Below are 19,227 nucleotides of genomic sequence, written 5' to 3'. Positions count from 1 at the left end.
TCGATAGGTGATAATCTTGTTTGTTGTGTAGGAATATCGTACATAGATGATGTATCTAGAAAAATTATATATTATATTTTTGGATAATTAGTTATATATTTAAACAATTTTTTTAAATCGAAGAGTATCGTGAGGTAAAATAAGAGGTATAATGGGATGTAAGTTTAGAGAAGGCTCTCGAAGCGACGACAGGACAGGTCAGGGCCGAGAAGGTTTAACGGCGAAGGGTGGCACAAGTCGCAGGAGCGTGGGTGCCGGCTGACATATCACGATCGTCGCCAGGTTGCTCCACATATATCGGCGGTTCTCAGCTAAAAGAACAAAAAGGGGCCGCCACTCGCGTATAGACCAATCGGGAGTGTGGCCGGTGCACGACTCGACCCTAGAAATTAGCATCGACCCTGCGAAGATCGAGTTCTCGATCTTCCTACTCTCTTCCTCTTCGTCCACCTTCACCTCTTTGTCCTTTTCCATTGCTGATTGATTTGTTAAGGCTATTCCTCTTATGACAGTAGACCATTAAATATACTCTAGAGTAACATTTTTTTTCTCTTGATTGCTTTGGCGGTTTGTGAGCCAGTTACGTAAAGTGTAATTAGTGTACATGAAATGCATTAATTAGTGCATTTATTATTAATTGATTTCATTACTATATGAACTAATATATAATTTTTTAAATACAATATAGTATTATCGAAAGAATTTAGATTTTTTCTATAATAATGTTTTTCTTATTCAATTCTTAAGCGGTTAATTAATTTAATAAATATATTACAAAAACATACTCTTTTACAGCATTGTATATTGTATGCATATATATTAAAATTTAAATAAACATAAAAGTAGAAATCTCGTAAATAGATGATATATTTAGAAAAATTATATATTTTATTTTTTGATAATTAAATATCTATTTAAACAATTTTATGAATAAGTTACTTTGTGCATGAAAAAACCAACTGTGAGTGAAATTGAAGTATGACTATAATTGCTATAGTGTAGAATAACAATTAGAGCAGGGTCTACAAAAATTTAGATTACTGGCTTCGAGGCACTTATTTACAGTTAATCAAAAAGCTTATAAATTATAATTCCGCAATATATGTGCATAGGATAGTGTCGATTCATTACGCTACCGATAAGTTATGTAGTTCATTACTACGTTAACTCGTACCTCTATTCGTCATCTGAGTTAATTATTACGCTTTACTTCTCACAGTACTGAATATAGCCTCTGGAGGTTTTCTCGTAAATCTTGCAACATTTTTAATCAGACTTTGTACTATAAATTACGCATAGAATTGTTGCTAACATAATGGAGAAATAAAATTATTTTTGACCTATTTTTGTTCGTGCGTCGATAATAATTACTGTGAATTTTTTCATCTTTTTATTTTTTTATCGAGATTTATTCGGTTACAATTATATTCTTTTTATATTCGTTATATTTTATAAAATTTAACCGCAGATACATATCAAATTGATACAAAATTTTCTACTTAATTGCGAACATATAAAAAATTATTTTTTTTCTAAAATTATTTTTATATCATGATTACTAAGGGGAATTAATATTTTGCAAGTGTGTATTATATAACTAAGGAAAACTTGTTCGTTTAAGAAAGGTAATGCCTGTAATGAAGGCATACACGATGAGTGTACATATAGTATACGCGAAGATATGTGAAACGAGCAGAAAGCAGAACGTACATCGCAATTGTACTTGCCCGAAGAATCACACGAAGTCCTTTTAAATGTAAAGCAGATGCCGACAGTTAACCATTACCATACGCGTTATGCGAAGTTCTTGTATGCATGATGCCATATAATTATCTCTAATATAGAAAGTAATGTACGAGACGTCTTGGTCATCATTGGTTGTAGCATTGCGCGAGTCGGCAAAGAAAGAGAAAATGACATGCTTGCGAAAGCATAATAAATTTATCAAAATATACGCGCAGCTTTTCTACGTATGCATATTTCTTTTAGTATAATGATATTTTCATGCATCTATATAAAAGAAACATATTAAAAACATTATCTTTCTAATTATATTCAGTTACTCAACAAATAATTTATAAAGTAAGATGTCTTTATCAAGATATTTTAATTTTCTAAAGTAGATATTTTTATCATTAAAAGAACAAATAAGTCATAATCAAATTTTTTTCATTATCAATGATAGGTTCCTTAACGGTTAAATAAATCTACTAATCATTGATTTTTAAATAATAATTAATTATTGGTGGCAAATAGTAACATTAAATTATATGCGCATTATTAGATATTATTAATCGTTGATTACGCATTTATAATTATCGCAATTTATAAATGGAAAATTTTGCTATTACAAATTAGGAATAATCGAGCGCGGATATAAATAAATTTCAATAAAATATTCAATAAAAGTTTTTTTAATTTTGATTTATACTTTTTCTGCGACATAAACTATGCACGAATAAATGAATTAGCTTATGTCACAAGTATGTTGTAACTGTAATATAGTGTTCTGCCAAAGGCTATGCAAAACTCGTATTCCTTATATGCATTGCAATGGATTCTTAGTATCGTGCACACGTTCACCCGCTGCGTTTTTAGATTCTTGAACGAAGATAGGTTTGTTACCCAAAGGCTTGATCTGGATTATGATGACGGTGATGGCGATGAGGATCACGATCATGACTGATGGAAAGTGCGTGCATCTGTCTCGCGCATGTACGTAGTACTAACCTGTGTACACATCGCTTAGATAAGGTCGCGGCCGCATCATAAATATGGGATTTATCGTTATATAAAAATATTTCGTGCACCTGACAAGCTTAGCATATCGCGAACTTTCTTGTTTGATGCCTTTCTGGTCACACATTTGATATTAATTTGCAAGGCGATGTGCTTATGAAGATTGCGAATTTAGATTGCGAAAACCAATGGCGAGTTAAATCGTATCATTCTCAAAATTGTTTGTTAATACATATGCAATAACAAGTGAAAATTTGATATTATGTAAATTGAATATATTATAATATAAATAATCGAATATAATATTAATAATAGAAAACTGTTCCATTTTACTCTAGATATTTATTTATTTTCTCCGTTTAGAAATTAGGTCGATATGAAAAATTGATATATATTGATAAAAAACGAGAAAAAGATATATAAAGAAAGTTGTGCGAGTCAAGTTTGCTTGGGGCGATTTGTCATCCACCCACCTCGACGACATCCAATGAATTATTATTTTCGTATCGTTATCGCTTATCAAGGCAGAATATTATATGGGATTCTATATGTAGATATATGAAACTAATATAATTATATCATGCACACAGAAAAATACATACTATATACAAGTAAATATTACTTGTTTCAAGTATTTCAAAAGTTCACATATCCACAAATCTATCATAAGTTCATCATAAGCATCAAATTTATTCAAAATATATTCTGAATCCTAATAAATTTAATACTTCAATCAAGAATACTAAATTATATAATTGAAAGAAATACATTAAATTTTTCTGATCTAATAAATTTTCTTACATTAAATTAACCATATCTGACTTTTCTTCGATAAAATTTTATAATATTCTTCAAAAGAAAATATTTACTTTTTTTGAGTACATGATAATGAGTATTTCTAAAATTTGTGACAAGTCTATTTTAAGACTATTATTAAGAAAATATTCTTTGTTAAAGATAACTGTTACTTAAAAGAAGTAAAGTAAACTGAGTAATCATTTTACTTAGCAATAGAATAATATTTTTCTGTGTGTGTGTATTTAAACATCGTGGACAAACATGAGTCTTCAAATCAGTTTTAATATACATATAATAAAATTCTTAATCATTATTGAAACGCGAGCATTTTTTCAAATAGTTTTACACATCTCGCAAATTCGTTTTAATTAATTTTTTTACATAATTCAGTAGCTTTTAGTTTTAGATCCAATATTCTAGTACGTGTTTTTTGCTTATTTCAGCGAAAGAATTTTAACAGCGAGATGATGCATTAATCGCGCCGGTGTAAATTTCGCAAGCAACGTATCCCGTATATATCTTCCGTTTTTTTTTCCCGCTGAGTTATTAGACGCGGTGTCGCATGAAAATTCTGCGCCGTGACACGAGTATAAAAATCGGGAAATGTGAGCCGGTTTACAACCGATCTCTCTCGCTGATATTCGTCGAAAGAAATACGTCACGTCGCAACGGGTTTATTGCCTGATTTTAAGCGTGATCTCTTTGTCACAGCAGCCTTGCAAGGCTGCTGATACCGAACGGATCCGGCATACCTGTACTGGAGAACTGGAACTATTTTAGCCTCAACCGCAGAAAAATATCTTCCCACTAGGCCGCGCGCATACCGCGAGAGGCAGGAACCCGAGAATGCGCGGCATTCGGTGGCATGTGAGTTTTATAAACGGGGCGAACAACCCTATTTTTGTCGCCACTTTTTCCGTCGTGTCGCAGCGCGTGGAGTTATCAAGCTTATTATCCGCGTTCACGCGTCACCGTTTTCGCGATCGCGGGTTCAGATTAGATACCGTTCGCGCATATCCGGTTTCGTTTCTATTATTTCATCAATGAAGCGTGATAAAATGCGCTGTCGCCGTCAGCTGTCGGCGGATTTTCTCTCTGTATATGGACCCCCAACACAACGCGATAAACAATCTTTGAATTCTTTAACCGACTAACAAGTCTATAAGAGAAAACTTTTCACTCTGACATTATTTATTATCGGGGGAGAGGGGGGGGGGGGTTAAAGAAACTAACTGTTATTTACGCCCGGAGTAAAATACTTTCTCGAGACAATTCGCAATATCGTATATCTGCGAGTGAACAATCACTCGTTAGCGCTACGTGGACGTAGTAGCGCGGTGTCAACATCGCGGAAGTGCGAAAGGTTAATATTCTTCACGAACTTCGCGCGACCTGAGGCCGACGAGTTGGCGGCTTTCTCTCTCTCTCTCTCTCTCTCTCTCGCCGAAAAACTTGATTTTCCGCCGCGCGGTATCGTAAAGCTTATGCTTTTCATCTGATGCGAGTCTCCGCGTCTCCACGAAATCCGTTTCCAGATATATTTGGCGCAGCTTCTGTAACACTTAGCACTGCATCTGCAGCGACGAAATTGCATTATTTGGACCGCGCGTACCGACCCTCTAGTCGGCATCGACGGCGAACGTGCGTAGGTTTTTGATCTCACCGACAATTTGTACCTGCAATCCATGACGTGCAAGAAGAACGCACGCATTAAAAAGAGAGAGAGAGAGAGAGAGGAAAGGAACGAGGAAGAGAAGGCACGCGGATGCTTTTCTCCCAGTGACGTTCCGCTGGCTCTTTTTACTCTCGCGTCCGCGGTATACATCGCGGTGAGAGAAGCCGCGAGAATCACACAGCAGCCGTCTCTCAGCCGTTGACAAATAGTCGGGAGAGACTTCGGTCGAGTCGTTTCTCTTACGTATTCACGTACGTGCGTACTCGAGTCGCGTTTCTGCGTGACTCTCTCTCTCTCTCTCTCTCTCTCTTTCACGAACGAGTGAGCGATTTCTTTTTCGCCCTCGCATGTTACAAACGCGTGCATAATTGCCGGTGGGTGTCCCGCGCGTGAAGCGCAGCTGCGCGCATGCACATTCAGATGTCCGTCACGCGGGGACGTTCGTGCGTAGGCAGCCGATGCCACGGTGGCGTAAGATAAGATCGGCCCCGAGGCCCGATGATCGTACTTTTGTGGATCGGATCCAATGATATTCAGCGAGAGAGATAAATATGCAATTGCGCTTTCGCAATATCGCGTTTAGTTTATTCGTGCGCGTACGCGTAACGTTGTTACTCCCCCTCTCTCTTTCTCTTCCTCTTCCTATTAATCATCTTATTAAGTATTAAAGAGTTCTTCTGCAATTATTTCGATGGGATAATGTTGTGCGATTGCACACACATACATATTATACAGTATATTATATATAATCAAATATATTTTACATAATTTTGTGCACGTCGTATGAATTTTATTATATGTATAATATAATTTTTATATTATAATAATATGATAATATGATAATATAATTTTTTACAATATTCTTGTATTCTTGTCGTTTACTAAAAAATATCTCTTCTATTAGATCATTTATTTATCAAACAGCTTCTGTAGTAACGATCCAAAATCATTTTATTTTATAAGCATCTTTATTTCCTGTTTTTATCACTAGCTAAATATATTCATTTCTTGATTATGTACTGAGAAGCATACTGTATATTCTCTTATTTATTGGGATTAAACGTCTTATACATTTTGAATACGATAACAGCTTGGAAATATTGCTTTGAGCAATTATATTAGCATACTTTATATGAAAATTATATATATATATATATATATATAATATTTTATATTATTTTTAATACAATAAGATTTTTATTTCCGATGTTTCCCGGTCAAATATTCCGGCGACGAATTACCGCGCGTGTATCATGTATGCGTTCGGTAATGATGGTGATATCGCTGTTTTTTTCTAACCCGACTAATAAATTTCACGTTACTCCGAATGATTTACGATCACCCTTTTCGATTTGCGAGTGTATTAAGTTGTACTGTAAATCTTGAATTCCTCCCGGTGCAACCTGATGTAGATTCTCGGGAGGGGAAAAGCGCAATGTGCGACTTGAATTTCAAAACGAGTCTCGAAAGTACTCAAGTCTTCCTCAAGTTTATATGAAAATATAATATACGAAAATTATATAAGTATATAAATCTTATTGTAAAACATCTGCAATCTATCTCTAGAAATATATATATTTTTAAACATAGAGATTTTTTTCAACGGCTATTTTTTTGATGAATTTAAAATGTAAACTTTTTAATGCAAAAGTTTAATTGTGAAGCTCAATTTATTATAATCATTAATTCTTGAAAATGATTATTATTGATTTGATATATTTAGTTTTATATTCTAATAAAAAAGTTGCATTCTGCTTTGATCCACAGCAGTTTTATGAAACTTAACAACCATATCACGATTTGCATTTTTGGTGGGAACCTGTACATAAATCCCAATTTTTTACTCCGTACAATTACTCGGCTGCACTAATAATATGCGTGACACAAAATTAGTTCTGGGCATGCGCATTTTAAAGTGATCTCCACTTCTGTTTGCAGAATATACGAGCTACTATTAATAATAATTACCGCGCAGCGCTACGTCACTTAGAATGTATGATGCTGCCATTAACGGCTGACAGCTCAGCTGACGGCTCGCATCTGTGGCTAGTGCATAATTTCCTGTAACTCAAAGCAACGTTTATAATAACAAGGAAAGTGACACCGTACGTCTTCACTATTCTTCCGCGACGGAATTTACTTCATCATATACCTTGCGGCTAACATTCAGTTCGTATTTTATCCAAAAAGTTAACGAAAGGATCGATGTTTCTGTCTCGTCGATCGATGTCGTGATGTGTCTAATTTAGTTTCCTGGAAATGCTAGATCATGAAGATCGTACGATATTTAATTGGAAATGAATAATCAGTTCAATTAGCTTCATGTATTTTATTAGTTTTATTACAGCTGATATATAATCTATAATTTTTAGCTGTCGTTGAAGGGGAAAAAAGGATTGCTTCATGTCTACAATATTATTTTAAATACAAATTATTATGTTTCGCGTTTTAGAAATAAATTTTATTTTATATTGATAAATACATATATTTTTTTCTCTCGGTATCTGTAACTGCATCTGAATACTATATGTCATAAATATCTCTATTTAAAATTAAATATTTTTTTGCAAGTAATTGCATATCAGATAATAATATTATGTAGTTTTAATAACATTGATTAAGACATGAATATATTAAGTATATCGAAAAGATAAAATATTAATTGTCAGTTTAATAACTGCTTAATATTGTTTGCTCAAATGATAATTAACATGGAGATGTAAATAGGCTTTAATATTTCAGTAGAGTCGTAATGTCTCGCATTCGCGCGAACGACACATTAAATTTGCAATACGCGGATATAGCATTCCTCGTGTAACACACATATGTTACGTAAATAAACTTCATAGTAGCCTATTTGAGAGATTTACGTTCGGCTTCTTTACGAGTATGCGAGGAAACATGATAAACATAGGAAAGATGACAAGTTTAGTTTATTTATTTATAAACTGAAAATAAATAAACTAAACTTGTCTGTTATATAAAGTTCATCTTTCAAATTTTCCATCATTTTGAGAACAAAATTTTGCGCAGCTGATTTTAGAAATGTTACGTATGTGAAAAAGAAAAACAAAGTGTATCATAGAAATTCTACAAGCACCATATTATTATGCATTTGTCATTATGCAGAATATACTTTCCTCGCATTTCAAACAGCTGTACAGCGGTACAGAATAAATGAATGCATCCTCGTGAGGAAGCAAGCGATGACACATGGTGTAGAGAGGAAATCTCGTTCATATGCACGTGGGCGAGGCGACAATATACGTCTGTTGAAGTTGGCACGGCAAGACGAATCGGCAAGGCTTTGACAAACAATCCGCCTTATCTCGTAGGCGGAGACGCGATCGTTGGTTATTCACGTTGACTTGGTCCTATGTACCCGCGACTTGCGTACGTATTGTGAGACGAGAGAAGGACGGCACTCTTGAGCAACTAAACGTCCGTGGTGGTTAGCACCAGGACGCTAAACCGTCCGCGACACGAGTATTCGATTAACCTTGTGAACTGTGTTTCGCGAGAATAAATTATTCTTTGCTTACCGATTGCACGCCTTCTGTGCATCGCCATTCTTCTTCTTGATACCATAGTGATAAATAAGGTACATGGTAAATTTGTCACTGTCATTGTACTATCAACGAGCATTAAACTAAATCTGGAGAAAGGGTAATAGTCAGCTTTTCTCACATTCTCACATTCTTCAAGAATAATTTCAAGTAGATTTATTTTTGTTTCGATGATTCTCTATAAATATAATCATCGCCAACTGTTTTTTGTATGAAAACAAAAATGGCAAAAGTTACCACTTTATTACAATAACAAAAATAAAACTGATTTTTCTCTTTCGCAACGAGACCGGCTACTTTTTTTCTCGGACCGTATAATCGTTTGAATGCAGGATATGTTTCTTGAGAGCATTAGCCTTTTCCGTCGTACTGGGAGACGCGGTTTTTTCGCTTTACCGCATCGAGATGTGATTATACGATTGAGCAAAAGAGACCTCCTGCATGATTCTCGAAACGGACGGTGACGAATCGATTACGGCCTTTCATGGAGCGCCTGGTATTTATCGCGATGCCTCTCTCGAGCACGCGACGGCCCGGCCAGCGTGGCGTGCAATTAATTAAGGAAAATTCACTGTAATTGATCGTCATTCCTCTCTGCCGCCCGAGTTTCTCTAAGCATATAATACTGCCCGCTTTAAGATTCCGGGAAAACGCGATAGTGCACGAGCACACTGTGAATCATCAATTATATCAGTGTACGTAAATTGATCATCATCATACTATGAGGAGCTGCACATTCGGATAACTATAGAATTTTACATATATTTTCAGTCGAAATTGTCTGGAATGTAAAAATATATCTTTAAAGAAATATGCTTGTTTACTACTTCGCGTAAATAAAAAAACTATTATTATATTACATAAATATATATGCAATTAAAATTTTTAAATGTGTGAGATTCAATATTATTTATGCCAATAAAACTGTATTAATTATATTAACAAGAAATGAATTAATAAATATTTCATCGACTAGAGACATACAATGGCAATGTTACACAATACAGTCGCAATAGTATAACGTATTCGAATTCAAATTTATTAATTGGACCATGATCTTTTGCTTGGAGATGTCCTTTTTCTCTTTCTGTCTTCTGACAATTTATGCGTAATTTATGCAACATCGAATTAATTATATCAATTACGCTAGTGTGCAAAATAATAAGACTGAAATATAACCGATCATAATGGCATTTGGCGCAACATTTTTATTTCGGCGAATGTGAGAAAACTCAAAATACCAAGGAATATAATTGGTCGCTTGGGATGTTCGGAATCGTCTTTATGTCTCTACGGATGGCATAATGACAACAGAGAATTATGATGATATTTAATTCTTCTTTTTTGAGTCTTTGCGCCGATAGGTACCACCTGTCGGTTATTCTCGCCGTAGCAAAAAAAAAACATTGTGATAAAAATGATGCGCTAAATACAGCTGAGCCGTATTATAAAGCTTGTTTTATAAGAAATCGTTAGAGATAAAACCAGAAAAAAAAGAATATGTTCTTCTCTTTTTTTTTTGTCACTACCACGTCCGATTGCAATCAATCATGTATGCATTCTTGTGCCATTGCTAGTTGTTAGGTAACTGCAAGAATTTAAATTTGTTTTTTTCCACGTTTATGCAACTTTGAACATTTGCAATTACATAATTCTCATAAATGTTTAATTTACGAGACAGCAAATCTGATCTACTCCAGAAATTGTTTAACTTAATGCAGAAGCTGAGGCTTAAATTGCCGAGCATATTAATTATTTAACTAGACGCGCAGTGAGAAAAAATTACATATCGGTAATTTTTTAAGTCAAAACTCGCGTGAAAAATTATTTAAAATAAACAAAATTAAAAATTTATTAAACCAGATATATATTTCGGTTTTATATAGCGGCTATGATTTTGGAGCAATGCGATTGTGTTCAGGCAATAGAAATTATTAATATGTATATGTAGAGAAACTGGAAACTCAAAAAATTTGCAAAAACACAAGTTCAATTTTTATAAATATATCCAGCTTATGAAACAAATATATATAAGATATGTTTAAAGAAGAGATAGCGATAGACACAGTCATAATTATACGTACCTCAGATATATATATGCTTACTTAATCAGAATATATTTATCGAAATGACATTAACACGCCCCAAGTAACAAAATTTTACAGGTGGCGTTTATATTGGGCGGATGGTGTTATCCGGATGACATCCCGCTAAGCGGCAGATGATGTCGAATAAGCGTAATTAGATATTCACAGTATTATCGTGGACAGACGATACATGTGAATTCGGGCAAAATTAACAGTTATCGCGATTCTTATCTATTGCGATATTGTTGAAAAACGGGTCACTATATATAGTATCGTTAATTGTCTTGGAAATCATTAATATTAAACGTTGTTAATTGTTTCTTATATGTCGGTCAATGATAATACAAGTCCATCATACTTTGCATTAAACTACCGAACTATCGCTAGTTCCTCCCATAATTATGCCTATAATAATTGATAGAACTTTAAAAAAAATTATCGACATTTAACTCCGGCATATAGATATAAAACATATGAATTTTTTCATTTATTTTATTCACAAATAAATTTTATTTTAACAGAGAATATGATATCGTTAAAGTATTTAATGTTTGTTAAACCTTATGATTAATTTAATTGGCTAGAGAGAAAGAGAAAAAGAATTAGCTAATAATTGTATCTAAACATAATGTCGCAAATATGGAGGATACAAAAGAACGAATGTGAATCGTTGACACCTGTCAATGATTTCACACCTGTCTCTGAGCTGACTGCATCGAGATGCGGTGTGCCCATGTATGTTTAACTGTACTTGTAATTTGTATAATGTAAACGATCGAGTGTGGCTGAATTAATACATAGTTATATAGTATACAATTTTAATATAATATAACAATTAACTTAATAATAGTGATATCATTATTATATTAATATGATACACACTCTGTTTTTGGCTATATATAAAAAAAATTGATTATAAAAGAGTATCCCTGTCACGCATACGTGATATCATTGAAATTATACATAAGCGTAACACATGCGAGCCAATTAATTGCACGCTAAAGAAAAAAAGCGTGCGACATACATGGATGATCCGCAAAGACGACTATCTTCTTTGTTTTCTAATTTTAAGATTATATTTATTTGATTTTATTGTTTCTTTTCAAAATCCGTACTCATATCGCATGATTAATTTCTGAAGAAAAAGAGATGACAATTTCTGTATCGAGAATCGAGGTTAGTTCGTACTAAATAGAAACAGTTATTTATTATCGGAAACAAACGGTTACGCTTACTCGCCGACAATGGTTGTAAGTGCGTCTCCAATAGCTATCGAAGACAATGCTTGTCGTCGACTTTTAATGTCAGAAGGACGAGCGATGCATAATTTATTATGTTCGGTTTCAAGCCGCAGCTTCTGCACGATGTTCGAGACAATCCTCGCTTTTAAGAATCGATAAGTCAATCGAAGTAGTTAAACTTTAACAATAAGCATGTTTGCTCAGAACTTTTTTCGTAAAAAAACAAATAGCAAGTTAGTTTAGCTTAAGCATAGCATATATTTTCTATGTCTATGATCTTAAGCCTTAACGTTATTATTATAAGTCTGTTTCGATTGTCAAACAATAAAAAGAAATTCACAACATATCATCCGCGTTCGCCGATTTTTTAACAAATAATTTAAATAATTTAATAAATATATAATTTTAATAAGTCTAGCATATTCATTAAATATAAATTTAGGATAAACATTTCTATTTCATCAAGTGCCGCTATAAAATTTATTGTAAGTAACGCTAATAATGCTCAGCTAAATGAGAAAATATCAAAATTATAGTAATAGTAAAGTTTATTTTCTCGTTTGAAATTGCAATTTAATTAAGATGGTCACAATTACACGTAATAAAATGAAATGTTTCAATTATCGTATTTTTAAGAATACTGCTACTGTTGGGTATGTTCTTTAATCGCAATTAACCGACTGCGAAGATAATTAAGACCGAAGACTGCGGCTACGAAGCGCAGAAACAAAAAAGATTCGTGACGTAATAAAAAAAAGGCAACAGTGAATAAGACGGTTAGTCAGGGGAACCCTGCAATTAAGCGTCTCGATTAGATGTTTTCGTCTGCCAATTATCTTCGAGACTGTTCGGAGAGATGGAGCATTCGTCATTCTTATCAATGAAAGCAGATCCATAACTCATGTTTGTGTTTCATATAACTAAAAGTGATGTAGTTGTTTGTTCGACATCAGTTCGACACGTTAGATATTCTTTGAAAAGAATTTTAAATTAAATGATATATCAAATAATAACAGATAGTTAAATCATAATACTATTTATCTCTTGTGTTCTTCTACGTTTGCATGTATTCTTCTTTATAATTAAAAAGAAAAAAATACATTGCGTATGTATTCTTTATTTAATTATAGATTTCTACATGCAAAGCGAGATTTAATTTTTATAAATATGTAATTTTATTATACAGAAAAAAATTTTGGAAAAATACTACTTGCTAAAAATCGCAAATATTCTCTTTCCAAAAATAACAGATAAAAGATGAAAGTATTATAATTACAAATGATTAATATCCGGCAATTTGAAAGATTTATTACAATATGATTTTCGTATAAAATTAGATAATACAAATTAAATTTCAAGATTTGTCTAAGAATATACTAAAATTGCTGTTATACTAACAATAGTATAATATACCGATATTATCCATGATATTGTATAGTCATATTGTTCGATCTGTAACTAGTAAAATGGGAAGGATTGCACGGTTTATAATCCAAGGACATCTATTTTTCCGCTAAACTGAAATGAATAGGAATATCACGATGCGCAAGGAAACGATATTTTTCGAGAATCCCGACAATCATCGCGGTCGTTGAACAGATCGCACGGACCATGAGAAAGAGGAAAAAGGAACAGTACACAGTTGTGTGTTACCTTATAAAACAAAGGGAATAACTTACATACCCAAGTGTTCTGGTCCCTAATTAAACGATAAATGGCGTGGTATTGCTGACCGGAAGAGTCGTGAATCCGGTGAATGCGACGGCACAATGGCATTAACCAGATAGATCCTCGGCGACCGACGTTTGCATTCTTTTATTTTCCTGTGCACCGGATACGGCTGGTATCGACTACTAGAATCCATCGTATATCAGAATTTTATGGCTTCCTCCCATTTTTTTAGGTTATTCCAACACGCCTTTCTTCCTTTCTGATCCTCGATCTTTTCTCAGAGTGCGCGTTATAATGTTAGGCCGATTTTTAGTTTCAATAATACATTCTTTAATATAAAATGGGATTTTATATCTTTTTATACTTTTTAATATCTTTTATATTTTCTTATATTTATATTTTTTTTAATGCAAAATTACTGCGTATAATAAGATTATTTCTCTGTGTTCTCTTTTCTTTAATTCTTTTGTAAAAAATTTTACGTAAAAAACATTTTATCTTATATTGATTATTTTACAACATAATTATATATTTATATTGAAATAAGACTCATCTTATAGGAAGCGTACATTTTTACCGATATTTATGAATTTATTATAATCGTTTTCCATATATTATCATTATGGAATATAATATCTATTATATAAAGTGATAATTATCGCAGTAATAGAGTATGTCATTCGCGTTAATGTATATCAGGTGATATATATCTAATGAAACAATAATTATGATAATGATAATGAGGAATATAAGCCATTAAAATTAAAATTTTTTTATTTTTTGAATATGAAAAATTTACAATTTGCGTATCAGCTTTTTACGTATTATTTTATCGGCCCCGACGAATTTTATGATGAGCGATATACGCGACATCACGGATCGTATTACCATCACCCATTCTTCCAGTTATGTCGTTAACCGGTATGATACCAGTGTCGACCAAATGAATCTGGTATGAGATCTTTGCAAGCAGTAGCTGTCTAGATCCATTATACACGTATATATACACGTATAAGATACGAGATTAATTGCGATGATACAATTTTTCGTCCGTCCTCATCGTGATCCACCGGTCACCTTTTCGCGTCCTATTCATTCTGTACACAAGCTGGAACGACGTATCGAGACCGGGCGAACTGTCGCTTGTTGTCTCGGTCCGATGGTTATAGTCGCGGCGTCGACAACGATAAAACACAGAGAGATCTCAGATTATGATGTCCTTTACTTTGTACACCTGCCTCTGACAGGTCTCTATTTTCTGATATATCGAATGATCATATCGTCATCGCGAAATTGATAAAGGAGATAAAAACTCAACCGCTGGCGAATTTTGAAGCGCGACTAAGGAGAAGCCTAACATTATGCAAAATGTACGATTATTTTATTAAACTAGTGGGTAGATCTGAGCTCCTCTCTCCCTCTCTTTCTCTTCAGAATGCATCCTTTGTCTACGAGTCTGTTAATTATATAGCTATTGTGAAAGGGATGCAAAAACTTGAAGAAGAAATCTCGAAATTAGATACATTGTTCTCAAATATCATTATCTGAAAATTATGTACATTGCTTTCTTGTTTGTATGACTGTGCAAAAAATTTGCCTATTGAAATAGATTTGTATAAAATCAAATTTTTAGATGTCGCAATTTTTCTATAATTTCAAGATTTGATTTTTACCTTGATTTTCGAAATATAGTAGGATAATTTTCTCATTTTAGAATTATAATTTTGAAATTCTTTATCCTTTTTTATATATCTTCCTTTTATCAGATTAACTTTAATCAGTCGATTCTCCTTATTTCAGGTACTTAAATATTTATATAACATTGCAATCAAAAGTACATTAAATAAAGACTATTATTTAAAGAGTGCAGCGGAGTATATAATTATCATACAATTAACTTCTTGTAGATATAGCGTAACAAGCAGTCGCGTTTAATAGAATATTATAAATTGAATAATTATGATAAAATATTTATCATAATTAAATTTATCAAATATTTTGACATACACAATATTTGTTATTGCAGTCAAATTTTAAAAATTTTGAAGATGGGCAAATGGTTCGAATTTGCCAGTCTTCCCACTTAATTGTTAGTACTCTAACCTTATTGCTGTTATTATTTATGTTTGTGTGCGATAGTGTTGTTTTATATAGCTGTATTATATATGTATTCTCTAATAAGATATAGATAACGCACGAAAATGTACATTGTTGAGGAAGTTCGCACTTTTGAAAATATAGTATTGCCAGATTTTAAAATCATAAAATCGTCCTAATTAACGTCTAATGACGTGATTTCATCAGATATAAAAAAAAAACTGTTTTCAGCGTGTCTGTTTTATGATATAAAAATGTAGAGTATCGTGTTTTATCAGATCCGGTAATAAAATTTTAACGTTCACACTTGCCTCACACTAAACACACTTAGTTAATTACACTGGTTGTTATTATAAAGAACAATGTACACATCAATAGATATAGTCGAGTGTCGTAAATGGAAAAAAGGGAAAATTTAGTGCAAGGACGGGAATGCTTTAGGAAATGGCAATCTATCGCCGGTGGCTGTAAATATTCCTTAATAGATTTTTCCTACAGCCTCTTCATTCTTACAGCCGTTTCACGGTTGCTAGCCTTAAATGCCGATGCTATAACTCGGAACTTCGGTCGGCGGACGCGCGATATTAGAGGCCCAGCACCGTTTTATTGCGCAATAAATGCAGGTGTATAAGTCGCGATTCTTAAATTCACTTATGCTGCAGAGAATGGCATAAATGACGCGGAATTAAAACACGAGCTTTATTGCACCTGACCGGTTTTCTGTCTCGTTTAGTATCTTCGACCTTTTAAGGCGAAAGTGGGAAGTTATGCAGCCGAAAGAGAAAAACGAAAGAGAGGGACCGAAAAGGAAAAAATACAACAGTTGTCGCGCAAAAAATATTCATTTTTTATCAAATAATACAATATTTATATAAAAGTAGAAAGTGACGATTCGATGCAAAATTTCTAAGATTAGAAAAAAATAAATAAAATAATTTTATAAATTTAGTAATAGGTTGATCCACAAATCATATAATTATTAAAAGAAACTGGTCATTACATTTTCCGAAATAATCATTCTTTTTAAGAGAGAGAAAAGCCTTCAAATGATTAAAAACAGTTGGTAACAATAATAATAAAAATACAACGTACGGATATACATACAATACGGAGAAACCTTTTCAGAATTCAAGTATATCCGTCGATCTCTCAGAGATATGCTAATTTTACGAATATGCGGTCGAATATATTTATGCATTCGTCAAAAAGTCGTTGATACATGCTGCAAGCTTTTTGCACAAGGCGCGCAATGGCTAAATCGTTAATAATGCATGCGTTTCATCAACGGTTTCATATATCCCACAGCTACTTTCTAAACATTTGCCATAAACTTCATTTTAATAGGCACGTTGATTTAATTTGCACGGAGGTGCGACGAGTGATATGACCCAGCCGGCCCATGTGTTCCATTTATGCGACGGTTTACGAAACCGTTCTGTGCGTGTATGCGTGTGTAACGCAACACGCCGACGATATTAATCGTCCCGAGCTTAGAAGCTCGTGGGACGCTCGTGCGTATTTACGAGCGACTGCGTGTAAATGCGTTTTACACGATGCATAATTTGAAACCGCGCGATCTCTATTTACCTATGCGCGGCCTGTCTCTTCATACGGGCGACAATGGGACCCGACGAGAGAACAATAGCGCGAAAATGAGGGACACCACGCGCGCGTTACGTAAGACATCGCCGTGAATTTCGCAATCGGTGTTACGTACGAGAGACTCGTGGGTGGAGTCGCGGCTCTAGAGAGATGTGTTTGTCTGCTTTCATGAGAAAATGGCAGATTCGTATCGCGGGAGAACAACATCGTGCATCGTGGCCGACGGTTTTCTTCGCGCTCGTTTATTTTTACGGGGCTGCGATTATTTATTTTATCGTCCTCGCGCAAGTTTACGTTATAGGAGGCTCCGCGGAATAATGCTTCTGATTTTCTTGCCGAAACGGATTCGCTTTTTGATCGCTTAACATCAATAATCATTTAACAATCATTTATTTAGTGAAATTGACAAATCAGGAGATACATAGGCGACGTATATTGCTTTTAACGCGCTTATTTTATTTTTTTTTTTTTATGTTTAATGTTATTTTTGTGAGTCTGGAAATTTGCAGTAACCGTTATCCGGATGCTATCGATTTCGTATCCCGTTGAAGAAGCAGATGTTATTATCGGATATCGCAATTATGCAGGACAAAATTACCGCGAAGTTCGCATCTGTTCGATCAAATTTTATGACGATGCTAGGTCGTACAATTCAAGTTTTAATCCCGCATCACATGTTGGTAGATGCCAGTGATCTTGATCGAGATCCGCAGCAATTATCACGCTGCAAGGAAGGGTAGTAATACAGGAATATAACATCGAAGTAAAAACAACAGGAAATCCTATAACATGAGGTTCGTGCACGGTTGCGAAATTCTTGGCGTAGGCAGCTAAATGATATACTTGTTGTAATATACAGATAACTCGAGCTACGAATGGCATACGGAATAACCGCGCGCGCGAGTGGGTTTAAATGCAAGAAGCTTTATTATACATTCTGACCTTTACATCAATAATCATTTAACAATCATTTATTTAGTGAAATTGACAAATCAGGAGATACATAGGCGACGTATATTGCTTTTAACGCGCTTATTTTATTTTTTTTTTTTTATGTTTAATGTTATTTTTGTGAGTCTGGAAATTTGCAGTAACCGTTATCCGGATGCTATCGATTTCGTATCCCGTTGAAGAAGCAGATGTTATTATCGGATATCGCAATTATGCAGGACAAAATTACCGCGAAGTTCGCATCTGTTCGATCAAATTTTATGACGATGCTAGGTCGTACAATTCAAGTTTTAATCCCGCATCACATGTTGGTAGATGCCAGTGATCTTGATCGAGATCCGCAGCAATTATCACGCTGCAAGGAAGGGTAGTAATACAGGAATATAACATCGAAGTAAAAACAACAGGAAATCCTATAACATGAGGTTCGTGCACGGTTGCGAAATTCTTGGCGTAGGCAGCTAAATGATATACTTGTAATATACAGATAACTCGAGCTACGAATGGCGCACGGAATAACCGCGCGCGCGAGTGGGTTTAAATGCAAGAAGCTTTATTATACATTCTGACCTTTTTCTCCCCTCGTCTTCAGCCTTACGTAAAAATGTTCAATTATGAAAATGGCGCCGTGTATACAGACAATAATTATATGCCGGCGCTCACGATGGTGGAGGTGTTATCATTCAAAGGATAGCGCAGGAGGATAAAACGCGAGGAAACATTAATGATCGTTGAATTTTTAATGCGCCGCTAAAAGGATATATGACTTAATGGCGACAATCGTGTCGAGCGTCTCCCCC

At 34.1% G+C, this 19,227-nt stretch overlaps 1 protein-coding gene and 1 long non-coding RNA gene across 5 annotated transcripts in view; one reads left to right on the top strand and one right to left on the bottom strand.

Annotated features, from left to right (window-relative positions):
• Positions 1–19,227, top strand: part of LOC115245434 (UPF0489 protein C5orf22 homolog) — a 692,512-nt gene that overhangs the window by 9,026 nt on the left and 664,259 nt on the right. The window lies entirely within an intron of this gene.
• LOC115245439 overlaps positions 1–19,227 on the bottom strand; it is a 63,649-nt gene that overhangs the window by 3,830 nt on the left and 40,592 nt on the right. The window lies entirely within an intron of this gene.

The sequence above is a fragment of the Formica exsecta genome, unplaced genomic scaffold, assembly GCF_003651465.1.
Source record: "Formica exsecta isolate Colony F162 unplaced genomic scaffold, ASM365146v1 scaffold98, whole genome shotgun sequence".
Taxonomy (NCBI): Eukaryota; Metazoa; Arthropoda; class Insecta; order Hymenoptera; family Formicidae; genus Formica; species Formica exsecta.
The sequence above is the reverse complement of the archived record's forward strand: the minus strand, read 5'-3'. Positions and strand labels throughout refer to the sequence as shown.